This window comes from Rhinolophus sinicus, linkage group LG09, assembly GCF_036562045.2.
Source record: "Rhinolophus sinicus isolate RSC01 linkage group LG09, ASM3656204v1, whole genome shotgun sequence".
Lineage (NCBI taxonomy): Eukaryota > Metazoa > Chordata > Mammalia > Chiroptera > Rhinolophidae > Rhinolophus > Rhinolophus sinicus.
The window spans coordinates 20,547,432-20,573,538 of record NC_133758.1 but is presented as its reverse complement, the minus strand read 5'-3'; the positions used below and the strand labels follow the sequence as shown (position 1 = coordinate 20,573,538).

The window sequence follows — 26,107 nt, the reverse complement described above, 5'->3', positions numbered from 1 at the left end:
TTATTTCTTGCCATCAAATGTCACAGAGCAGTTATTCATTATTTTATTTAGTTCTGATAGTTACCCAGCTAATAAGATAGAAATGATTAGTTCCAGTTTTAACGAAGCTTCTGAGGCTCAGAGAGCTTCCGGAACTGCCTGAGGCCAGCTGCACACCCAGCACAAGTGGCAGTGTCCTGAGCCCGGCCGCTGATGCCGTGGCCGGGGCTGGTTCCCAAGAACAAACATCACCATCTAGAACACGCGAGCCAACGCCATCTCTGATCATTCAAGCCGGTTACCCCAGGGATTCATTCCAGAGGTGTCATAAGAAGAGGATGTAACAGTGAACCCTCTTGTTCAGCTCAGGATCACCTGGCCTGTGGCTCTGTCTCCACTCCTGTGCGTTTTCCTCTCCCTCCCCTGGGAGCCAACGCTCCAGCTGCGTCGTTGCATTTCCGGCATCTAGCACCGTGTCCAGCGCACAATAGGTACTTGGTAAATACTGGGCAACTAGGTTGAGAATCTTCTGATAGACCAATCCTTTGCTCTTTCTTGCCTTGATCAGGAAGTATGTTACCCTTACCTTCCTGAGGCTGCATTTGTGATGGAAGTGCTCACCCACCCACCTGCAGGGCTGGACCTGTCATGCCTCCCGCTGCCCGAATCACCTCCCACCAGGAGGCCACACATGGTCAGCCCTGCCCAGGTTCCCAATCAAGTCGAAGATGCACAGACCACCTGCCCCACTAAGAGGTGGGCTCAGGGAACAGCCCAGAGCCAGTGCACTATAATTGGGGTGCCCAGGGACACAGCTGGCCCCCGGGCACCTGTGAAGCTGGCAGCAACCAGCTAAGCCCTCCCAGGCGTCACCACTCCCCTGCTGTCCTTGCTGAGGTCCCTGGTGCTCAATTCCCCTTCCATTTCCTCGTCTGGGAGCTACGTCCAGGGCCTGCCTGGTGCTGTGGCGGATCCATTTCCTAGAGCTGGGCTCAGCTTTCTGGATTCCCTCTTCGTCTTATTCTTTCTGCCTGATTTAGAACCAGGCCACCCAGAAGTCGTAATACGCTGCCCCTCCCCACCCTTTGGCTCTGTGCTGTGGACCCTGACACCGGCCTGCACTGGAATGGAATTTGCCACACCCCCTTGGGCCTCCGGCCCCAGGCCATTGGCCCTCTCCCTCTGCCCTGGTCAGTTTCCCAAGGCCCCAAGCTATTTTTGCTCCTGCCCCAGCCTGCCTTCTCAGGAGATGGAAGTTGCCAGAGTGGTACCCTGTACAACGCACGCAGTGAAGACCAGATGACCAGTGGAACACAAACTCCTTCGTATCGGCATCAGCTCAGAGCTCATCTTTGGGTCTCAAGTCTGCCTGGCCCCCCGGTCCTTCCAGTCTGGGGCCCTGCCTTCTAGGCTCTGGGGACCTGCTCAATGCTTCCCGCCTTGTTGGATCTCCCCGCCGTGTCTGCCAGCCCATCCTGGGCTCTCCAGACCTCTACTCGTGCCTCCTCCAGACACCCCAGATCATCTACTTGCCCTGGCACCCTTGGAGGGATGGAGAAAGCCCAAAGTCCCCGTTTCCTTTTTTTTTTTTTTTTTTAAAGAAATACCGACCCATTGCTTCACCCTGTCATTGGAGAAATCTTAACCAACGCAGAAGACTTCCCCACCAGTGCGTCTCCAGGTCCATCCCTCAGGTATCACCAGGACATGAAAGAGCTCTCCTCTCCCGGCCTCTGTTTCCCCACTGATATCAACTCCCTGCTTCCCAAAGGAGCTGATGGGGAACTATGACTTCTTTATTTGTTACTCTGAGTTCTTCAAACAAGAGGTGCTACATCCATAAAAGCATCAGGCCTTCCCATAAGGCACAGGAAGTGAACCCACCTGATGCTAAATCTCCCAGAGCCTGGCTCCAACAAGCGCATGGGGCAGAAGCTAATAACCAGAAAGCATCCATCAGGCCTTATTGGATCCGTTTGCATAGTTAACCTTCCCAAGGGTTGACATTTCACATCTACTACAGGCTGATATGTTCTCCTACTTGTCACATTATGCAGAAAGAATAGATGAGCCTCAGGTTGATTACCTGTCATTACAACGTGCCCATGTCGCAGGGGGTCGAAGCATTGATTCTTCTTGGGTCTCCTCGATGGCGCAGCCCCTGGCTTGGAGGCTCCAGGTCCAGCAGACTGTGGCTGATGCTCACTGCTCAGGCCCTGGGTGGGCTCCACGCCATCCTGTATAGCTTTCCTAGCTGGCCCACTCCTCAGGGGTGGTAAGACCTTCCGAGTTCCCAGCTACTTTAGAGGGGATCTGCAGGAAGAATAGGGGTCTCTGTTATGAGGGCCAAAGACACACGTCCAAGTTTTAATGGTGCTATTTAGAATCTTCCAACCATCTTCTTATTGTGCTTTATTATTAGGTCTTACAATTCCTGGTGACTACGTGAAGTCTACCTTAGCCAGATTCTCCACGGTCAGTGTTTTCCCACCCTATCCCCAGGCCTCAGCATGCACACGCATGCACACACACACGCACGCACACATGCACACAAAGATGCACACACACGCACACACAGGCACACACACACGCACACACACGCACGCACACACAGGCACGCACACACACCCACACACGCACACACACACAGGCACACACACAGGCTCTCGCACACACACGCACGCACACACACACACACACACACGCACACACACACAGGCACACACACACGCACGCACACACAGGCACGCACACACACCCACACACGCACACACATAGGCACACATGCACAAACACACACACACACAGGCACGCATGCACACACACGCACACGCACACACACGCACATGCATGCACGCAGACACACACGCTCACGCACACACACACACTCCTTCATTCCTGTCTTCCTACCACTGCCCACTTCATCCTCCTGAAAGACCCACCTTCGGTCACTCATTCTAACCACCATTCATATTTTGACTCCAACCCACCAACAGAACCTCATCGCCCAGGAAATAGGAAGGACTTGGGTGCTTTCCCTCCACCAATGAGGCCTCAAAGACCGAGATCATGTCTCCCGGGGACAGTCCTCAACTCCTGTAGCCCAGGCCCCAGGACAAGGCTTCTGGCGTGCTGTGGTCGGGGTGAGGGGAGCTCTAGGAAGGCCACCCGCCTGGAGCTTTCACAGCCCTTCGCTTGGCGTGCGAGACAAGTGTGGAGATGCAGACCTCCCGGGGTGAGGGCCACAGACACTGGATCCACAGAGTGACCGCATTTCAGAGCCAATATAGTGGTTCACACTGGGGTAGGGGTGGGGAGCTCCAGCTCGAAGCAGCCCTGCCCCCGTGTGGAGACCTGCTCTTCTCTGGAGATGGGTCCACACTGGCCACAGCCCTGCACCGCTGAGCAGCGTGGCCTCCAGCAGCCTGCTGTACCAATGGTTGTGACCTTGAGCCCCATCCCAAAGGTGGGCTCCTCTAGGCCTCCGGGGACCCACTGCTGAGACAGGGCTGTGGCAGGTGGAGAATGTCGGCAAGGGCACCCAGCACTGTAGACAGAGGAAGTACCACGGACAGGGGTGGGGGTGGCAAAGGAAGCGCAGGGACACAAAGTCCCATGGATTCTGTAATCCTAATGACGACCATGTCTTACAACACATAGAAGGGTCTCTATCCTTCATGGTGCTTTGGCAGCCATTGGACCCAGTTGGTGGCACAGTAGCAATGTGAAAGGGTGTTTTAAACATCAGGAAACAGAAGCACAGAGGTTAAGAATCTTGCTAAAGGTCAAACAACAAGGTAGTGAAAAGATCAAGACTGGAATCCCTGACTCCCATTTATCATTCTTTCCAACAAGCTCCCAGGTCCTAGGGTAATTTGACGTCCACTTTGGGGTGTGGCAGGTCAAGAGGCGCGGGAAGTCGGAGGGGAACAGAGGCAGGCTTGGCCTGCTATGGGGGACGGAGAAGAGGACATCACGCCTTTGGTGTCTCCCCTGTTGGGAGGCTTTAGAAGGAGAAAGCACGGACAGAATAGCGTGATAAATAGAGGAGACGGGACGTGGAGGCCCCCGTCAGGAGCAGCTCAGGCACAGAGGAAAGTGGATGTGACAAATAGCCCCAGCTTTGAGGGGCTGTGCTGGCCTTGAGCTTCCTGCGCGACCTGGCTCCCTATGGCTCTGGCCTCTGAGGCACTTCTGAGCCGGGCAGCACTGGGGGGTTAGAAGCTCCTTTCAAAGAACAAAGCACGTATCATTATTACCTTCAAAATGCATATATACACAGCAATGATCTTTTCTATAGGTGGTATATCCCTAAATAATAAAAATGAAGAAGAAAAAAAACCCAGGAAGTTCCACCTATGAAGACAGACCTAGGCTGCTCCTGACAATGGGATTCCCTGCTTGATTCCAACACTGCTCTGCTTCTATCGACAGAGGAAGTCACGACCCAGGAAATTCCTACCCTGCCATGGAAGGCAGGGCTGAGCTCCTTCCAGAACAAGCAGCACAGGCCGAAGGCCAGGAAAGCCAGAATAGGTGGCAAATCCATGGAGTGAGGCAGGAAAATGGCCCAGACCCCAATGGCAGCCACATCGCTCGGTTCAGCCTCACACACTCACCTCCAGTCAACAGAGGACCCGGCCTCAAAACCGCAGGCCACCGGAACAACCGGAAGGCATCCCCGGGGCGCCCGTGCTCTGGGTCCCAGGCACCCTGGTATGTCCTTGTTGGGCCTGTGAGCTCTTAGTGAGCCCTACTACGTGCGCTGGATGCCATGTGGGAGGGAGAACAAGCCGCACCCTTTAGAAGCCGGTCAACAGCCCATCCCGCTGGCTGCACGGTCCCCTGGAGGCTGTAGCTCCAAAGCAAACCACTCAGCTCGTCACTGTTGGCTTGGGGGTGGGGAGGCCAGGGACAGGAGCGCTTCCAAGCCCTCCTACAAGGTGGGGTTGAAACATATTCACAGCAGATGGTGCTGTCGCCCTCACTCCAGGATTCTCATTCCTAATTATCTGTGCTGTCAACAAAACAATTAACCCTCAAAGAAAAATTGCACCATCCACTCCCAACCATATGAAAAGGCAATTTTTTCCCAAGGACAAGGGACACGTAGGGCTGTGGCAGAGGGAAAGTAGGGCAGCCTTGAGTGGGTTCTGGGTCGCTGTCACCCTGGGCGGTTTCACCATTCTCTGACCTCCCGGCTCTGCCACGGGCATCACACCACAGCCCCTCCTGCCGCTGAGCCTGCGTTTCCTTTCCTATAAAAGGAGGAGGTGAGTCCAACCCCTGGAGTCCCCTTCAGTCCCTCAGTACCACCGTCCTATGAGCCTGGTTCTTTTCCTCTGAATTTTAAGTTCTTTGGAGCAGAAACTGACTGAATTTCCCTTTGTTCCTCCCTTCATTTATTCACTCACTTATTCACCTGTTCATTCATTCATTCATTCATTCATTCATTCATTCATTCATTCATTCAGTTACTGCACATTTGTCATGTTGTGCCCAGGAGATATAAAGAAAATATCTATTCAGCCTCCTTGACCACTGCTTGGAGATTTTTTCCCCCTGTGATGTGGGGAGAGAAGGGAAGCGTGGGGCAGGGAGGGGGGCCCCCAGGGGCCTGAGGATTTGGTGGTCACTTGGAATCAGGCCATAGCAGAGAAGTGTCGTTGCTGCATTTGAATTCCCTCTGAAGATTCAGCTACACGAAGGCAGCCTGGTCTCCAGGGAGCTGAATTTGGTGAGCAAGCCACTTGGGTCCCCAGGGAAGGCCTGCAGAGGGGTGGAGAGGTAGGATGTGAGGCGAGCTGAAAGCCCCCCTCAGCTGCTGTGGCGCTGGCGACAGCACAGGGCCCGCACTTCGCAGATGCTCATTAAATATCTGTGGCAGGAGTGAACGAACCCGAATGGCCCTTCTTAGAGGAATGGTTTTTTAAACGGAGAGTTTTCACAGGGCTACGGCATGATGTTTGTTACCTAGGAGGCTACTATTTAAGGCTGGGATCAGTTGGTGTAATTCATCCATCATGATGCACTGTCATGGAAAAGAAAGCTGGAGGGATGAGCAAGAAATAGTAGAATGTTCGCTGACAGAGCCTTCAGGGATGGTGTCATCTGGGGCCACATTTCACAGGTACAATCTGGAGAAGGTGGGGGGCTGGCTACTCACAGACAGGGAGAGATGGTGCAAACCCCGCCACAAGTGGCCCCACATTCAGGGCTCATCCTGCCCCCCTCCATACTGCCTCCCACGATCAGCCCTGAACAGACTGAAGAACTCAAGAGACAGAAAGGGCAGGAAACTCCAGGCTGGAATACTGTCCAGTCCCCCCGGGGGGGCTGCAGGCCCCCTACTCAAACAAGGAGAGCTCTCTGGGCACCTGGGGAAAAGACAGGGACTGGAGTGGAGGGGCAGGGGGCTGAGACCCCACCTCCACCACCATTTGGCCCAGTTCAAGCCCTGTGACATCTTTCTTCCCTCTCCCTGTCGCCCATCTGGCTACCAGCACTTGCCCTCACCCAGTACCCAGGAGCATAGGCTCCGATGCCAGCTTCTCGGCATAAAAGGAGTGTGTTTATATTCAAAGCGAGCTGTTGCCCACTCAGAATCTGCCCACGCAAAGGCAGAACATGTGACTGCACCCCCTGCCCAGAGCCCAAGCGGGACAGATGCCAACCTCTGGCTGCAGACATTTCTAAATATGAGCCTGGCACAAAGAGTCAGGTTCCCAGGCCTCCTGTGCCCTGAGATACCCAGCCAGGAGTTTTGAGTCTGCTGGGAGGGAGAAAGCTGGGGACAGACACGGTCAGGAGGCAGCCAACTGAGACAGCCACTGGCCCTGCAAACATTGCCTGAACCCCTCCCTGGTGTCCCAGCCTCGTTAGGGAAAGAGAAAGGATTAGCCTGCACCCAGAAAGTCTAATCAATTACCCGCAACCCTTGGCAGCGTGGACAGGAAAGCCACTGCCTGCTCAAATGTGCTCGGATTAAAAATATACAAATGGAATATTTTTTCTTCCCCTCTCCTCAACCCCCTGAAGCCTGGGATGCTTGTTAAAAATAGCCTTGCTGTGGCATGGATCCTACAAAACCCAACTGGCTGGCAGGAAAATTGAGGAACCACTGGAGACAGCACTAAGTGGTTACCCCTGGGGAGTGGTCTGGGAGGGCCAAGATGGGGGGGTTCCAGTATTTCCAGACACACTTCTATGCTGCTTGGATCTTTAACAACCAGCAGCCATGATTTTTATTAGTTTGTTTTGTAAAATGGAAGTTCATCCATTGCATCCTCCATCCTAAGCTGAAGGCTGAATTTGCACTGATGTAGCAACCCAACAGCTGGCCTACTGGGGCACTGACCCCTCGGCACCCAGGGCAGCAGGTACAAATACAGCCCAGAGTCAGGAAAAGAGCACTGAATCTAGAGTCAGAGTCTCAGATCTGTCACTAGCTGGCTGTGTGACCTCAGAAAAGTCACTTGAGCTCTCTGGGCTTCAGTTTCCTGACCTATAAAATGAGGCCATTGGATTAAATGCTAAGCCAGGTACCTTGTCATCCTAGTGTTGCACACTTCTAAGGAGTGAGGGAAAACATCTAAGACTTGCCCTGTGTTTCTCTGGACCATGAACAGGCAATGGGAATGTGTGCCTGAGCAGAGGTGGGGTTGTAGGTCAGGACGCAGGTAGGAAGGAGAGAGAAAGTTCTGAGAGCAGAGACTGACTCCACACCTTGCTGACGAAGTGTGCAAGGTGGAAAGAGCATCACTTCGGTACCCAAAATGTCCTGGGTTCAAATCCTGCCTCCAGCTCTTAGTATCTATGTGAACTCAGGTAACAGCTTATCCGTGGTGCAAATCAACCTCCTTAAGTGTAAATGTGGAAAGAATATCCCCCTCCAAAGGTTGTGATAGTCTATGTAATAAAGTGAAAAAGTACCCAGCTGGTTATAGGAGCTTCACATCTGTTTCCTCTTTGCTTTCTCCTGTCTTTCACCCTACACTACATTGCCTGGTGGTTAAGAGTGTGGGCTGTGGAATCAGGTTTTATCCCAGCTCCACCTCCTATCAGCTTGTGACCTCGGGCAAAGCAACTTCATTTCTCAGCTTCTGCATCTATAAAGCGGGAGTGAGTGGGGCTGGTGGTGGTGCTGCCCCAGCCCCCACGCCTGCCCCTGCTCGCCAGCTGGGCCCTCAGTTTTCAATCTTCCCTGTTCCATGGATTTGACTTTTAGAACTTCATTCACAGGCCTCCCGCTCCTCACAACCTCTCTAAGATTCCTGGCCTACAGCTGCCCACGGCTACTGACCACCTGTCGTGCAGGGAGTCCGGCGGGGTCTCTGCTCCCGCTCCCCACAAGAGAACACAGGACATATTGAGGCCAAAAAGGAACACCCACGGAGCCATAAGTAAGGGAGTCACATCACTGTATTCTCGCTGGCGGCACTATACTCTCACTGGAGGCTGGATCCACACTGTCCGCAAACCGCCATCCACGCTTGCCAGCCCAGCCGCCATCTTCTTGCTAGCCCCCATTCTTTTCTCTCTCTCTCCTCCTTCTCCTAGCGTAGCCACAGCAGTTATATTAGTGGCCAATGGCTCACTGGTTACAGCTGACGGCCAACGAGCCACAGCTGATGGCCATGCAATCACAGTTGATGGGATGGCCATCAGCTGTGGCTAGTTGGCCATCAGCTGTAACCAGTGAGCCATTGGCCACTAATATAACTGCTGTGGCTATGCTAACAGAGAGAGAGGAAGAATGGGGCTAGCAAGAAGATGGCGGCTGGGCTGGCAAGCGCGGATGGCGGGTTGCGGACAGTGTGGATCCAGCCTCCAGTGAGAGTATAGTGCCGCCAGCGAGAATACAGTGATGTGACTCCCTTACTTATGGCTCCGTGGGTGTTCCTTTTTGGCCTCACCATATCCTGCGTTCTTGTATGGGGAGCGGGAGCAGAGACCCCGCAGGCCGCCCCGCACAACAAATGGCGCAGCGAGCAGGGTCTCCCGCATGACACCACCCCACCCGGGGTTGTCCCACTGGCCTGGCCCGGCCCCCTCCCATTTGGTTTCCACTCAGCAGGTTGTGTGCCTGGCTGGGAGTGTGGATTCTCTCCTGGGGCCATGGGGAGGTGTGTTTCAGATCAGGGCTCCTCCAGCTTTAATGTGCTGTTGCATCACCTGCGGATCTTGTCAAAATACAGGTGCCGATTCTGATAGGTAGGTCCCAGGCAGGGTCTAAGATTCTAGCTTTCTAACAAGCCCCCAGGGGGTTCCCATGCCACGGGTCTAGGGCCACCCTTTGCTTAGCAAGGCTGTAAAGTGGGGGAAATCCTGACATGTGCGAGAGAGAGAGAGAGAGAGAGAGAGAGAGAGAGAGAGAGAGAGAGAGAATGGTACAGGGACAAGGCAGCCAGTTGTCCAAATCAGAGAGGGTACAGAATGTTGACAGGGATGGCATGATGGAGACCAAGTGTGGATTCAAGAGACACTGGAAAGGCAAAGCAGGAGAATGTTTTATGAAATGATGTGACATTACCCAACCAATAAAAATAATGTTGGCTGAGGTAATGCAGCAACCCAGAAAGATGCTGACGACACAGCGACTGAGAAAGCAGACCACCAATTACAGGCAAACTAGTCTGCAAACCTACCAAATGCACATTTAAGAAAACTGAAAGAAGGGCTACGGCTCAGGACCACGAAGGCAGTGCACTGGCCATGTAACCACGTGCGTTTCCACTTATTTGTCCTTTTCCAGATGTTCTTCATGAAGCTTTATCACTTTTATGATTCGAAATTTATCTTCTACATATTCTCAGGTGCCCGCTTCCCCAAATTGTCAGTTATTCTGTGATGTGAAGGTTTGATGCATTTTTGAGCACCCACTGCCATTGCTGCAACAGCTGGAAAAACGGTGCATTAAATCTTCTCAGTCAAACCCAAAAATAAAGCCACCGAGATTCTGATTTTCCTCTAAGCCAAGGGTCCAGCGCGTTGGAAGGCTGGCGCCATCACCTCTCACTATAGCAACAGGGAGACCCTGGGAAGCCCGAGCTGTGTATGAAGAACAGAAACAGGAAGTCTGTGGGCAGGTGTTCAGTAAGAAGCCGCCTCGGCTTTGCACTGGACAGGCTGGGTTTGGAGCCCTCGCAGCCTCTCTTGCAGGAAATAGAAAGCAAAAAATCAGACTCCAGGAGCTGGTTCCTGCAAGAGTACATGGAGTGCTTGTCATTTTCTTCTTTGTTTCCCATTTTAGGGCTGGAAGCTGCCTTTCAATCCAGTTCCTGACACTCCTGGAGGTGGGCTGTTCTAGAACAGATGTCAAAATGTTCCAGCCAGAGGGTGCTTGTGGCTGCCTTAGGTATCGGATACGTTCACACCACTCCCAGCTCCCTGCGTGCATTTCTGGTCAGCTCTCCTGGCTAAGCAGCACCGCCCACCATTCACTCTGGGCAATGTCTCTTCAACTTGTCCTTGGGCAGATGTTGCAGGCTCCCCCGTCTCCCCCGGAGGCCTCGGTGCTGCCCTCTAGGAGGCTGGAGGGGACCCGGCCCTGGTCTGGCGGCTCCTACCGGAGGTACAGGGTTGGAGCCCAGGCCTGCTCCCAGCCCCTGAATCCATTCTGCACTCTAGTGAATCAAGTTCAAGGCCCCATTCTGACCCCACCTGCCTGTGGGACCTTGGGCAAGTCACGTCACATCTCTGAAGCTTGAGTACATCATCTATAAAACGTTCTCAGCAGGTTTGTGGAATCTCCTGGTCTCTTTCTGTCTTAACACTCTATGACGCCACCAGAAATAACCATGTATCTTGCCATCCAGACGAGGTGTTTCACATACAAGGATTTTCTCGACAACTCAACATTGCCCTTCAAGCAGCAAACTGTGTTTTGCTTTAACCCTACTGTACAACATAATTTTAAATGTTTACATACTTCTCTTCCTCTTATGGAAAGAATAGACAACCTACATTTGTGTACATCTCTCCCCAGCTTGGTTCCCCTGAACACCATTCCAAACACACCTGCTCCGGCTCTGTTCCCGGCTGAGGTGCTGAACGTAATGTAAACCTTGTCCGGTGTCTCTGTCAGGCTGTCTGCTGCGCTGGGTGACTTGTCCCTGCTCCTTTACTTTCTCTCTTCTTCTGTCTGCCCCTCCCACAGGAAGGCCCCTAGAAGAGGTCACCAACCTGCCTAAAGAAGCTTCCCCTGCTTCTAATGTACAACTTGGGATCCCGTGGGGCCAGGCAATCACACGGCTACGGGCAAGGTCAAGGGCAGGGGTCCTTAGGAATAAGAAGCTGTGTCCTCAGCCATGATCAGAGCCCCTCCTCCCACTGGGAGATCTGTGTTCTGGATGAGAGAGGTGCAAGCAGGCTGACCTCTGAGTAAGTGAAGTCTGTGTCTTGACCCCTCACCGGACCTGGCTCTTATTTCTGCTTCGCTGCCTGGTTTTCTCAGAGCGGGGTTTAGAGACAGTCAGAGCTGCTGACGTTACCACACGGCCGGACTAGAAGGCAAGCTCAGATTTAGCATTTCACCCTAACTCTATCCATTCCTGAGGCCACTCCTTTCTGCAAACGGATCCCCAAGGTTCAGTATGCCCTTGCCTGGCTTCTTCTCCTAAGAGACGCTACGATTCCTAAATGAGGCTTTCTTTTTCCTGGTTTCCCTAGGAAGCCACCCAGAGGCACTAGGCCGGATGCAGGCTCATCCCTGGACCAGAAACATCTTATAGAACAATGTGTGTCCCCCACCGTCCTGTCCCCAAAAGGCAGCACGTAGCCTTGGCCCCTGTGCCTTTGTCCCTCCATCCCACGTCGGATCCAGCTTCCACCAACAAGCTCTGACTGTCCCCTTTGCACACCACGCTTCCAGCAACCTCTTCTCCTACCTGACCCAGTCAACTCTGCTTTATCACCAACCCTCCACATCACCCTGGAACATGTGAACTTCCGGTTTCATGCGTGATGGAGCCCACCACGTCACTAATTCCCTGCAGGACGCCAGCAGGACACCTGGAGATCGTGGTTGGAAAAGAGAATTTCTGAGTTTTCAGGCTGGGAGGCGGGCAGTTCTGAAAGGTGGTCTTTATGGAAAGGCCAGGCTGCCAAGTCTAGGAGGGGGAAAGCTTCCAGGGATGAAACAGTAAAGCCACTTCAAGACCAATGTGGGAGATGGTTTGCAAAATGCTGAGGTCAGCAAGAAAAAGGACCGGGAATGGGGGCAGAGGAGGTCTGCGAGGCGGGTGTGGGAAGCGACTGAGGAAAGAAGGTGAGTGATGGATAACCAGGCTGAGACCGCGGTGGAGGAGCCTGGGAGGGCATGCGAGTGTGATGGCGGGCGTACCAGTCCTACTTGACAAATGAACTGGACCCGAGATTCCACCCAGAGTGCTGTCAGGAAGGGGCCTTTGCAAACCCTCATCCCTGCTGGGTCTGGCAGCAAATGAGCCAAAACGGTAAAATAGCAGGAACTTTGCAAAATAATAACAATCGCCAAGAGCCAGGCATTTCCCAGGGATAAGTCAAGGCGGTTATCACAGCCATCCCGACCCTGAACTGTCACCTATTTCTGTGTTATTGTCTGGTTTTCCCAGAGGGGTTTGTTTACACACGGTGGGAGCTGACATGACCTCAGCGGCCAGACCAGAGGCAAGCTCGGGTTTAGAATTCAACCCCAACTCTACACGCCCCTGACATCATCCCAGGTCCGAGTCCAGCTCCCCCTTTTACAGATGAGTAAACTGAGGCTTAGGTGCATCCACGGTCACCCAGCTCATAAAGGAGGCATCTGGATGTGACTCCTCAGCTACCTGATCCCTAAACGTGCCTGGTCCCTGGGCTGCCACACTTCTCTGCAGACTCATGGTTCCTGGGGGGTGGGGGCGGGGAGAGTAAGGACAGTGGCTCCCTGCTGCTTTATTCTAGGGACACTGCTGTCTCTCCACATGAAAACACTCCTCCGAGTCTCCTGCAGACACAGAGATGGAGCAGGCAGGATAACTCCCCCAGGTAGGGCCAGTCTCCCAGAGTTACAGCACGCACACATGTCACACGGTGTGTTTGGACGGGAGAAGAAGCCTTGAGAGACGGATCAGAGGACCCTGGAAGCTGGGGGTGGGGAGAGAGGGGAGACAGAAGGAAGCAGGAGAGGGCAGCTGGGCTGGGGGGCTTCCAGCGCTGCCCTGGGTGTGGTGCTGGGTGACAGACGGCTGGCAGGACTAGAGAAGCACCTACGGTATCAGCAGCTTGGTCGCTCGTTCTAATCAAAGAGTCACCGCATCCTGGCAACACATGATAGGAAGAAAGGGCTGAAGGAGGAAACCACTTTTCCCTTCGTTTCCTATATAAAATGGCCACGGGGAAAGGAAACGGCAGAGGAGAACAGTGATAAATTTTCCCTTTATCACTAGGCTCAAAGACCACGTCTCCATCTTTTTCTGTTTCTTGCATCCCTCCTAATGCCCACCTAGCACTGCCCAAGGCAAACCCCAGGAGCGGCACACATGCTTCCATTCAACAGGCTTTTAGTGAGTCTCTATTATACCTTGTTTCCCCGAAAATAAGAACGGGTCTTACATTAATTTTTGCTCCAAAAGATGCATTAGGGTGTATTTTCAGGGGACATCTTATTTTTTTATGTACAACAATCTACATGTATTCACATACAGTCATGTCACCTTCTTCTGGAACATCGTCATAACGTGCTAAATGTGTCCATCTGGCTGACGATCTTTACTGGGGCTTATTTTCAGGGTAGGTCTTATTTTCGGGGTAGGTCTTATTTTCGGGGAAACACCGTATGTTAGGTCCTGTGGAGATGATGGATGGACAACAGACCCCTCCAGGAGGGAGTGTGTGGTCTCGTGAGAGGAGGTGCAACATACACCTCCTACAGCTGAAACCTGGCGTCACCCAATCCTTGAGTGATGCTGAAATGAATGGTGCCCACGCTCACTGCTTTAGGAGGAAAGTTTAGAGCAGAACCAAGCTTCTTAAGAGGTAGTGAGTTCTCCAGCCCTGGATGTATTCAAGGCTGACTGGCTGTGAGGAGGACAATGAGGGAAAGTCCAGTCCATTCGGGCCCAAGATAGCAAAGGACCTAGAAATGCCATGCCCAACAGGCCATGGGCAGGGGCCAGGGCGACAAGGTGCACACACCCTGGGGGCCAGCTTTAAAGGGTGGGGACAGATGCTGCGAAACTTGCCATGAAGCCCCCGCTAAGGCAGAGACCATGTTGTTGGTTTTTTTAATGTTGTGGTCTCTGCACATAGCACACTGCCTGGCCATCCTGGGCTCCCCAAAAGTCCTTCAAGAAGTAAGTAGGGGTCCCATCGCATTTAGTCTGCACACCACAGCGCTGCAGTAAAAGTTTGGCTTTATTTCCTCTGTGCACATCCTGTGAGTTCCACTCTAACTGCACTGTGAGCTTCTTTCCACATTTGTTTTCTTTATATATTGTTTTGTGTGTTCATTTTCTACGACTGTTGTAACGAATCACTACAAATTTAGTGGCTTACACAACACAAATTTATTATCTTGCAGCTCTGTAGGTCAGGAGCCCAGCACAGGTGTGGGCCGGCTATGTTCCTTCCTGGAGACTCTAAGGGACAACCCTTGCCTATGAGGCTTTGAGGCCGCCTGAATTCCTTGACTCATGGCTCCTTTCCTCCACCTTCGAAGCCAACACACAGCATCTCTCTGACTATTCGTCCACGGTCATGTCTCCCTCTCTGACCTCAGCCAGGAAAGGTTCTCTGCTTTTGAGGACTCATGTGATTCAATTGGGTCCACATGGCTAATCCAGGATCCTCTCCCCATCTCAAGGTCTAACCTTAATCCATCTGCAAAGCCCCGTGTGCCAGGTAAAGCAACAGAGTTACAAGTTCTGAGGATTAGGGCATTATCCTGCCTACCACAAATAGGAAACACATTCACATCGTTCAAAATTCAAATGGTACAACAGGCTACAGAAGGAAAACTTTCCCTCCCATGCTTGTCACCTGTCACCTGTCCCTGTCACCCACCACCCAGTTCCCTTCCGTGTTAATATTTCCTTGTGTTTCTATCTCACAAGACTTTATGCCGATAGACAGCGATATTTACCATTTTTACCCTTTTATGCACAAGCGGTACCGTACCACACTACTGTTATGTATCTTGCTTTTACCACAATACCTTTGCGGTCATCCCAGATCAACAATATAAAAGTATTCTTGTTCTTTTTTATGACTGCATACTATTCCACGGAGGGCTGCACTATAATTGGTTAACCCAGTCTCCTGCTGATGGACATTTATGTGGTTGCTAATCTTTTGCTCTTACAAACAGCACTGCAATGAACAATCTTGTATATATGCCCTTTCCTATATGTGCCTGGATCTGCAGGGTAAACTCGTAGAAGTGGAACTCCTAGGTCAAAGGATTTGTATATGAAACGTCACAGTCACTGTTGAATTGCCATCCAGAGAGGTAAACCCGTTGACACATACACTCCCTCCTCGAGCCATGAACAGGAGTGACACATGAGCTCCTTTTAGCTGGGAAGCCATGGCTCCCATGTCCTCCACGTCCTCCATGGTGCTCATTCCAGGGACAGACTCAGGGAGCCCTTGGGGGTCACCACTGCTCCCAATTCCCCGGACTCTTGTTGGTGATGGAGGTCCTGGGGCCAGGAGATGAAGCCAGCGGCCAGCAGCCAGCAGCCAGCAGCCAGCATGGCAGGGCCCAAGTCCAAAGGACTGAAAAGACAAGTGGCTTTGTGCATGGCGACCAGCCACACTGCTCCTACCACACGGGTGTCCCAACGGGTTGGGAGCCAACGGGTTTCCCCAGCGGGGAGAGCGTGTTACCACCGTGTAAAGGAGGACTTCTCAGCATTGACGAACTCCAGGAGGAGATTACAAGCGATTTTGGGTTTCCGAAGTCCCAGCTGTGCCTGTGCTAAGAAAGAACCGTTTTCTTGCTCTGAATGCATTCCTGATGGAGATGTTGCTTCACACTGAATGAGCCTTTTATGTGCTGAAGTCAATTGCGATAGAAAAGATAAGTGAAATCACTTATTCCGGAAGACATGAAACCTTTGATCGGAGTGATTGATTAAGATTTCCAAGCAGCAGTTGCCAAGCTTGGGGAGCCGAAAAAGTGCCTATTTCCCCCAGTAGCCTGGCCCAGCCCCACCTCAGCAGCGGGGCAAGCTCAGGTTGGGTACAGGACCCAGAGTCTCAGCCACTGGGAGATTTCTGTCTGGCAGCACACAGAGGAGGCCAGGAGGAGAGAGCAGATGTTAAGTCCCCACAAATGAGCACAAGGGGCCCTGACAAGCCAGGAGGGTGGGACTAGAGGTGCCACGCCCCCTTCCAAGTCCCCTTTCTCACAGTTTGACGTCTCCTGGAGGTTTAGCTCAAGGGTCCCCTCTTCCAGGAAGCCACATGCCAGGACCCAGTGGGTGCCTCCACAGCATGTTCCTAGAGCGCCTCTGACCCTGAAATGTCACCTTGTCTGTCTGCAGGACTCTGAGCACTCTGAGGGCAGTACCTGGCACCATGCTTGGTGCCCATTACGTGCTCAATAAATGCTCCATAAGTGAACGAAACTGAGTCCCACCAGATGCAGCCAGAGTAGCTACCTGCCCTAATGGTGTCACCCACCCACTTATCCAAGCCTTCGCAGCCCCACTGGGCACTAGCCACTGTGTTAGGCCCTGGGGGTATCCAACGGGTTCCAATAGGGCGCCCATTCTAAAATGCTGCGCTGGCCCCAAAGGCCCACTTTTGAGTCACTCTTTTTAGTGGAAGCATCACCTCCAGGAAGTCCCCGACCCCAAGGGAAGTCACTGTCATTCAGCGGTCCTCTTTCACTCCGCAGCCAGTGAGGGGTGGGGCACAGGAGCAGGAAGGTTAGGTCCAGGCTCGGGACGCTGCCAACGGTGTAGGGAAGGCACTGCAGTGGGCAGCCCATGGGCAGCCTGGGGGTACCGGGTGCCAGGAGATGAAAATGTGCCTCAGAGGGTGTCAAGGTGAGAGCTAAACTTTAGAGAGGGCAGAAGTGATGCAAGTTAAAGGCAGAAGTGATGGACAAGTAGGTGAGCAAAGTGATGTCAAGATCAGAGGTGAGCTGAACAGCTGTGCTCACTGTGTCAGGAGGACTGGGCCGGCTTTCCCCACCCCTCCCTCTCAGGGGAGCCTCGGGCAAGCCATCAGCCTCAGACATCTGCATATGAGAGTCATATCACCAAGGGCTACACAACAAGTAAGAGAAAAGCTGGGAAAGTTCTCTGGAAGCCTAAAAGCAAACTGTTATAATAAAACCCTTTGCTTTCGCTGTGTCTTGCAGTCTGCATAGAGCTTCCTATCCAGAACCTCCGCAAAGCAACGCTGGAAGACGGGTATGGACAGTCCTACCCAATTTACAGATGTGAAAACTGAGGTGCAGATAGCTCAAATCCAGAATCATACAGATAACAAGGTGCTGAGTTGACAGCGGTGTCCAGGTCTTCTAACTCCAAAGAGAGTGTTCTGTTCACCACACCAAGGTGTGCCCGGCTTTCCTAAATCCACAGCCTCTAGGTCTCCCCAAAACCCTCCCCCTTGTTCGATCCTGTCGCTTCCCCCAAATTTGCTGATGGATGAATGAGCTTCCCCAAGCTCTTTGTAACAAGTGGTGTTAGGGTGGAGGGAGTAGATGGGCAATAATGCTATCCAACTGCAAGCCAAGCTCAGCCTCTGGCCCCCTGTGGGGCTGTGAGAGAGTCCCTGGCCCCCAATTTCCCCTAATTCTATGCATCTTTGATGTTGAAACCACTTACTGACCTTCCTCTAGGCATATTTAGGAAATTGCACTCAAGGCATTTCTCAAAGGGTGATGGCCCTTTGTGACAACAAGGAGAGACAGGCACCCACTGAGAGGGCACCTATTAGGTTCCTGTCGCTCCATGCATGTTTTCTAAGTTATCTCATGATAGTCAAGTCACACGAATATAGATGAGGAGCAGAATGGTTGCATGACCTACTAACAGCCATCACGTAGCCTGGAAGTGCCTGCATTTTCCATCACAGCATGGGTGGGAGAGATGAGACAGGGGCCCAGAGCCAGGCCTCTTATTGTTTTCTCCCCCAAAAAAGGCTTTATCTCCACCCGAAGCCACCTCCTGGGCCTTCCAAATTTTCCTTCCTTCATTGAATTATGTGGAGGAAAAGATACTCGAATGGGAGCAGAAATCATCCTCCCATTTCTCAGATACCATCATACTATAAAAGCGTCATCTGAGGATGCGATTGTCCTAGAATACACCTGTGAAATTCACACCTGTGGGCAAAACTCCATCCTTCTACAAGGCCCATGTAAACAGGTGTTTTAGGCTGACATAACCAATCTCAACATGAACACAATTAATGATTTTGCTCATAACAGGTTCCTGTTGGAACTTCACGTGCACTGTACTTGTATACACTGATCTTACTTACAGACCCTCTGATATGGAAAAACTTGACTTTGCAACAGGAAAATAAGGAGGTGATTAATCACCTGGGAAAACGATTCATCTGAGTCTCCTTGTCAACACATCATCCCCAAGTAAAATTAGAAGAGAGTTTTTCTTCCTACTCCGTTTTCACAGCCTATGTATCCAATGGACTTGGGAACATGACATTAGAGATGTGGCTATTTCCTGCTTCCTAGGAAACTGTACCAGTGCCAGCCTGTCTAGCCAGGTAAGCAAGAGAGGAGAAGGCTGGTATGTTGGGGTTGGGCCTGAAACATAACAGCACACGCCCCTCAACGTTCACAGAAAGGAAGAGAGATGGGGGAGGGGGAACCAAAGAAATCGGGCTGAGCCCAGCAAGCACACTGACGCCCGCGTACGCCACTGGCATCCGACCACTGCCTCCCTTCCCAGCCTCACACCATCCCAAGAACAATCTTGTTGACCAGGTCTCAGAGAGTATTCCCTACACCCCCTCTGTCTCCTGCTTCTTCTCTGACAGGAAACCCTGACACTCCACCTCTGCCACACCTAGGCTTTCCCCCTCTGCTTCCAGGTTCATCAGAGTTTACCTGTCCTGGGTCCCTTGCTTATCGGTCCTTGGAGAAGAAGACTGACATATAAGCCTCCTCGAAGGTGCTAAGGGGAGTGACTTTTCTCCTTGAGTATTTCTGGCTCATAACATGAGCCTCTTGCCGTCGGTCATAGTTAGAACAAAAGGATATAGTCGCTAATAGTGAAATGTCACAGGGGAGGGGGAACAACAGGGAAGTGCAGCCTTGAAATCATGTCACACGGACAAGCCATGAGCTACTACTGAAAAATCTGTTTTTCAAAACTTAAAAGACTCAATTTCCAGATGTGTGCTTTGGGCAGCCAAACTGCTGTTGATTTGTTCCCAGTTCACTATGGAATAAAGTCTGAACTCCTCACTGGAGCGTTTCAGGCCTTTCACGGGCCGGCGCCTACAAAGCCTTGTCTCCTTCCTGCCCCCACTCAGAACTCCGCTCGGCCCTGGCTTCTCACTGTGGCCCAGGCCTCCTCTGCGCTTTCCACCTATGCCCCTGCGCGTGGGCCCTGCCCCAAGGGCCCCCCATTCACCGGAGCTACTGCTGCACAACTCTAGGGGGCACCACTCCCATCCTAGGCCGTGTGCGCAGTGCGTGGCACAGGAACCCAGGTCTGGACACCCTCAAGGCCCCTCTGCCTGGGGAGCTGCCACCCCCACACTACCTCTCCTCACCTTCCTTGGTGCTTCACACCTTCCACTCACATCAGGACTTGGACACTCGGCCTCATGTTCTCTGGATCTGGGAGTAGGTCCCAGTTAGAGTGTCACTACCTGGGGGTAGTGACTGGCGGTCCCGAGTCTGTAGGAATCAGCCCGCCCTCTGGTGAGAGGGCTGAGAATTTGGCCATGGCTTTCATGGGTCCTGGGACCAGCAGGCACAGCAGCACCTGGCCATCTGTTAGAAACGCAAATCCTTACCCCACCCCTTTTAGCGAGCAGAGGAAGTTTGAGGACGCCCAAGGTACAGGATCCTCATGCATCTTGCTGGGTTTGCTGAATTGATTGTAGGGGTTTCTAACTAGGAAAGGAGCTGGCCCCGCTGTGGCTGCCCATTTCATTGGTCTCTTATGAGGTCCCACCTCCCGTGTCTGCTCTAAAGAATCCAAAAGTGACCTGCTCAGAAAGCCCTCCCCACAGCCTGAGGCATTATCACATCCAGGCTGAACACACACTGCCTAGCAGCCAGGCTGCCTTCAGCTCTCCTCCGACAGACAAGCTTTCCTTGGTGCTGCTTAATGGGTGGGTACACTATTCAGCAACCGATTAGCAATTCACAAGGTCCCTCTCTCCCTTCCAGGTGACTTCCTGACACAGCTGGGTTTCTCACAGGCCCTCCTCCAAGTCCCCATACCTTCCACAGCCTGTCCAGGCCAAAGCCCCAATGTCTCAGCTCCTGGGGCAGAATCGGGGCGGGGAGGGGAGGTCGGACAAGAACTAAAGCGCCAGGTGCCCAGCCCCACTCCAGACTCCCGGACTCAGAACCTCTGCGAGGCGCCTGGGAATCCTGCTGGTGAACAAGTTTTCAGGGTCATTCTTATCAGCAGGCAATCAAAAAGCAATCAATGGGCCCGCTCTCCTTTATCTGACAGATGGGGAAACTGAGGGCCCGGGCAGCTACTTGGCATTCCTTGACTATCCCCGACCACAGAGCAATCTCTCCATCCTCTCAGACATTCTGAAGAAAGCAAACAGCCACCTGTAGAACAGGTAGAGAAGGCGGGGGGGGGGGGGTATAGGCGGGGGGGGGGGGTAGGTGGAGACTGGATGGAGAGTTGGGAGTGTCAGAAGGACAAACGTTACCTTCTTGTTTATTCTGCTCAGACCAACCCCTGGAGAAACACAGCTGGGAAATGGGACACAGAGCTCACACTTTCTCACCTCTGCCTCTCAAGAGCCTTGATGCTGACACATAGAAAAGGTGACAATGAAACAGACAAAGGAAAGCTCCAAGGAGAAAACAAGCCCGCTCAATCTCTGGGTCATGGGGTCCAGGGAACCCTCACAGGGTGCCCCAGGCAGTGCAGGGCACAGAACCGACCTTCCCCAATGCCAAAGAAGGTGCCTGCCAAGAGGAGTGGCTTGCGGGGCTCCAGGAAGGTCTCCCTGGCATTCCAATTTCGCCCCTCCCAGCCCTGGCCAGGCCCTCCCGACCTCGCCCAGCAGTCAGATCGGCCAGTAGTAGCAACAACTCAGAAATCTCAGGGGCCAAACGCACCAAGTGCATCTCATGCTCACAGTACCTGTCCAAGACACCCCAACCCTTTCCTTTTCATGTTTGCCTTAGCCCAGGGGCACACAGTTGGCACTTTTGTTAGGCAGCACAACTTTCCTCGGCATAGAAGCCATGTCCGTGCCAGTCAGGACAGGCGAGGTTATGCTGCAGTAACAACAGCCAAGCCCCATGGACTGTGCTTGATGCAATCACTCAGGTCCCAGGCCTGTGCGATAGCCACCACCTCCACTGCCACCCACTGTCCTGCCAGTCCTGCAGGGTGACCACATGCTCCAGCTGGAAGTAAAACCCGGCACGCCACGCACGGCCCGCTGGCCAGACGCGTCTCGTGGCCCCGCCTCACAACAAGGGATACAGGAAGGACAGTCCTGTCAAGGGCCAGTGGACAGACTGCCGATGACCACACACCCGGAAACACACACGCACAGCCACCAGAGCTGGTGCCTGACATTCCTCCATCAGAGCTCCTTCCCTCCCCCGTGCGAAACCAAACGTTCTCCTCCTATGTGTCATTTTCCCCCCAGGATGAAGGAAAGCTTTCAGAGCAGGTGTAGAAAAAGGAAACCAGGAGGACAACCAAAATGTGATTTTCAAAGACAATGACAGGGAACGTGATTAGAATATATATCAATACAATCTTACATCATATAATGATATTCAACGTAGGTTTGAACTGTATCAGTCAGTCCACTTACATGTGAATTTCTTTCAATAAATATATAGGAAAAATTTTTGTAGATTTGAGACAATTTGAAAAAACTTGCAGATGAATCTTATGATTTTCCTAACACTATTTTCTTTTCTCTAGCTTACTTTCTTGTAAGAATACAGCATATAATACATATAACATACAAAATAGGTGTTAATAGATTGTTCATGTTATAGGTAAGGCTTCCAGGCAAGAGTAGGTTATTAACAGGTAAGATTTTGGGAAGTCAAAAGTTACACTCGAATTTCTGAGTGTGCAGGAAGTTGGTGCCCCTCACCCCTACATTGTTCAAGGGTCAGATGCATAACAGACATGTTTTATTCGTGTATCACAGGAAATTAAAATGAAAGGTTTTATAGCGATGGCAACATAACGGACACCAGATGCCATTGAGAGCACGAGACCGGGAACGAACACAGGAAAATTTCAAGAATGAATTTAACAAAAGTCAGACCTTCCAATAGATCAAGGCTACACAGGGAGGCCAGAGAAGGCCCACCCTGCAAGTATGGCCCCTTGGAAACCCATCAATGATGCTTTGTGACCAACAAGCCATCCTTTCCCTTCTGCCCAAAGAGAAAAGTGTGGGAGAGAACTTGGAAAGGAAGTTATGGATGGTACAAAATAGGAACAAGAAGTCATCTGTGCTGAGGCCGGGGGGGGGGGGGGGTTAGGGGGGACAGTGCATAGTGCAGGAGCAGAGGAGGGGCAAGGAGAGGCCAGAGACCAGAGACCACTGCCCTTCTAGGGGGTCTTATCATGAGGGGGATTTAGACCTGGGAAAAAGAATCCAGAAAAGCAGACAGGACCTTAGTTTCTGCCTAGCTCAGAGCTGCAGCATTCTGGCTGCTTCCACAGGCCCAGCCGCTGCATCGTAGGATGTGTATATACCTAGAATTTTTCATCATGGGGATCATGGAGGAAGCTCCCCACTGTCTGCTGAGATAAGAACATGGCGGAGTCTGGAAACGTCAAGACTCTAGCTAATTGTGAGTTAGCAATAGATCCCATGTGAGGATAACTACTTTCCAAGCGTCGAAATACAGGAACAATATAGGTAAATGGACCTTTTCTTGAGCATCCAAAAGTCACTGTGGCCCATCAAGATGCTCCAAGTTGTCCTTTGCAAATCAGTCAATTCAACTGAATTCTACAAACATTCGTTGAACGCCAACTCTTCAGGTTCTGCAAATGTGAGAGCAAGAGCTTGCGAGCGAGCGTGCCCGCCATGAACCCGTCTCTTAATGAGCTCGCAGGTCCTGGGGAAACAAACGTGTGCATAGCCATGACATGAGGTGAGCTACGAAAGCTGCAAGTCCGTGACCAGCGGTGCCCAGAGCAAGGCAAGGTGAGATGAAACCCATTTGGAGATGGAGCAGCGAAACCAGGGGCGGCTCCCGGAGGGACCTGACAGTTGAGTTGGGATTTATAAAACGAACATTTCTCCAGTATGAGGATGGGGTCGTGATGGATAGGGAAGGTTTTGTGGGGATGTTACAAAATGTGGAGGCTCACAGAGCCATGACACCCCACCACAGAGCTGAGGACTGTGAGAGGAAGGGCTGGAAGAGATGAGCCTGGAGGCGCAGACAGGGGTCAGAACACAAAGGGCTTTGTATTGAACTTGACCCTGAAGGGCAGAGGGAGCCAGGGGAGGGAGGTCAGAACACCTTGAGAGGCTGAGCCAATAGCCCAGGTCAGAGATGAGAAACTGAACCAAGGTGGGGGGGGGGGAGGCATGGAAGGGAGGCTTCAGGTTTGAGAAATTTAAGAAGTGGGGCCCCTGGGTGAGCAGCTGATGAGCCAAAGGTAGATGTGAGGGTGACAGGGGAAGGGAAGATGTGAAGGAGCCCAAGGAAGGACAGTGTCATGCAGGGAGTGGTCCAGAGGGCACACACCACAGAGACCCAGGTAGACAAGGACAGAACGGCTGAAGGCCATGGGTCCCTGGTGGCCTCTGGACAGAGGCGGAAGAGGAAAAGGGAGGTCTCTCTATGAGTTATATGTCCTAGAAACCTGATTGTAAGGCGAGGGGGAAGGATGGGAGATAGAGGGGGCCCAATGGCCATAGGTGTGTTTTACTTGTACTGCGGGAGGAGAGTGTCTATCCTGAGGGGAAGGAGCCAGTGGAGAGCGATGGAATTTGACAATGGGGGTGGGGAAAGGGGCCGGTCAGCGGCGCCAGCAGTGGATGAGTCTGGAATGTACGCGGTTGGATAAACCTGGGCAACAACCCAGGAATTTGGGGCATCTGGTCTCTCAATGTGTCGGGTACCCCGAAGGGATGGTGTCCAGAGGGTCACCACTGACAAAATACAGAACACACTGTTTTTATGCCATATGTTCATTTGTATATAAGTCTTGGTTTCTCAAAGTGTTTTGGCTCACTTGTCCCTCAATGATTCTGTGTGTCAGGCACTAATATTCCCATGAGACAGATGAGGACGCTGAGGTCAGAGAGGGGAGGCAGCTTCCCCAGACTCACAGAGCAAGCGAGCGAGTGACGGAGGCAGCCTCGGTCTCCATCCAGCCTTCCAGGCTCTGTGTGCTGCCGCCGCCCTAACTCCCAGCTCCTGTCGGTGTCAACGCTCTGATCCCAGAGGAGACTCACCCCTACAGTCCTCTCCTACACATAAATATCCAAAGCGCTCCTTCAGTTTTATTCACCCTTGCAAAATATATCCAGCATCAGGCCTAAACCATAGCATAGCATCTAGTAAAAATGCGTTAACTTTTTTTTCTAGGTTCATATAATGCCCTTGAGATTCTGACGGACCTTCTCTTCCCTCCTTTCTCTCTACTCACGCCCTGTGCTGTGCTATGGAGAGTGGGTCTCAACCCAGCGCCACACTGGAGTCCTGTGAAAAGCCCTTAAAGAAATAACAGGCCCAGGCTGCACCCAGGACCATGGGATCAGAACATCAGAGCACCCAGGGGGCTGCACAGGGAGGTTTCAGAACCCTGCTGTGGAAAAAACGATGCCCCCAGGAGCGCTCATGGGATAAGCAGGGAGAGAGAGGGGGGACCAAAGCTGCACAGACTCAGTGAGTGTGCTCAAATACACAAGCCTATCACTTAGATGTCAGGAGAGAACCAGGGGGAAATTGCCTCCCATCATGCAATTCCAGTACCCTGCCCATGAAGCATCTGCCCCCAGTGGGCACACTTCCATTTTACCTTCCCAATACTCTGCCGCAGCAAAGGCAGGTTTGGGCATTTCTCCCCTTTATGCAGATGAGGTCACCGAGGCTCAAAGATGTGAAACACCTGCCCCACGGTTGGTCATCTTTATGGAACAAAGACAGCCCGACTGGAAGACAAGAACTCCACTGCAGAGAGGAACCTCTGGGACAGAATAGCCACTCTCGTCCCACTGCATTGCCCAGGCCTTCCCACACATGGGCCTCTCTTATTTTCAAAAGTGGGACCCTTGGGGCGGCCGGATGGCTCAGTTGGTTAGGGAGCGAGCGCTCAACAACACGGTTGCTGGTTCGATTCCCGCATGGGATGGTGGGCTGCACCCCCTGCAACTAAGATTGAAAATGGTGACTGGACTTGGAGCTGAGCTGCGCCCTCCACAACTAGATTGAAGGACAATGACTTAGAGCTCATGGGCCCTGGAGAAACACACTGTTCTCCAACATTCCCCAATAAAAAAATAAAATAAAATAAAATAAAGCAGCTGCTTTCCCTACCTCAAAAAAAAAAAAAAAAAGTGGGACCCTTTCCAGTGAGCTCACTTCCACCTGTGGTCACTGGGTACTCCTTGAAGGGCCCCTGGCTCTCCCCAACAATCTTACCCCCCACCTGGTTTTACACCCCACAGAGGCAGCCGTGTCACCTGCATCGCCAAGGCCCCCTGACACTCTCTACCTAAAGCAAGCAGCATGGGTAAGTTCTAGGGCAACTCCACCCCGCCCCCCAATATCAGCCTCATGGCTCTAGGAAAGGTACAGGAAACTCCCTGCCTCCCGCTCTATGCTCTAGACCAGCACCCCTCTCAGGTCTCCCATGAGACAAGGAGCGCCACAACCCCCAGGGACTGACAATGACACCACTGTGCCACCCAGCACAGCCCCTAGCAGAGTGCAGTGCCCGCCCAAAGGGCCCGTTGCCGCTTTGGAGGCTGTAACGTG

At 52.4% G+C, this 26,107-nt stretch overlaps 1 protein-coding gene across 3 annotated transcripts in view; it reads right to left on the bottom strand.

Moving 5' to 3' along the window:
- ZBTB7C (zinc finger and BTB domain containing 7C) overlaps positions 1 to 26,107 on the bottom strand; it is a 325,652-nt gene that overhangs the window by 252,109 nt on the left and 47,436 nt on the right. For 2 of the 3 annotated variants that reach the window (XM_074340004.1, XM_019721283.2), the window contains exon 2: positions 2,066 to 2,292. The exons of the other annotated variant lie outside the window; for it this stretch is intronic. The gene's annotated coding sequence lies outside the window, so the exon portion shown is untranslated. The remainder of the gene's footprint in view (positions 1 to 2,065; positions 2,293 to 26,107) is intronic. 3 annotated transcript variants of the gene reach the window in all.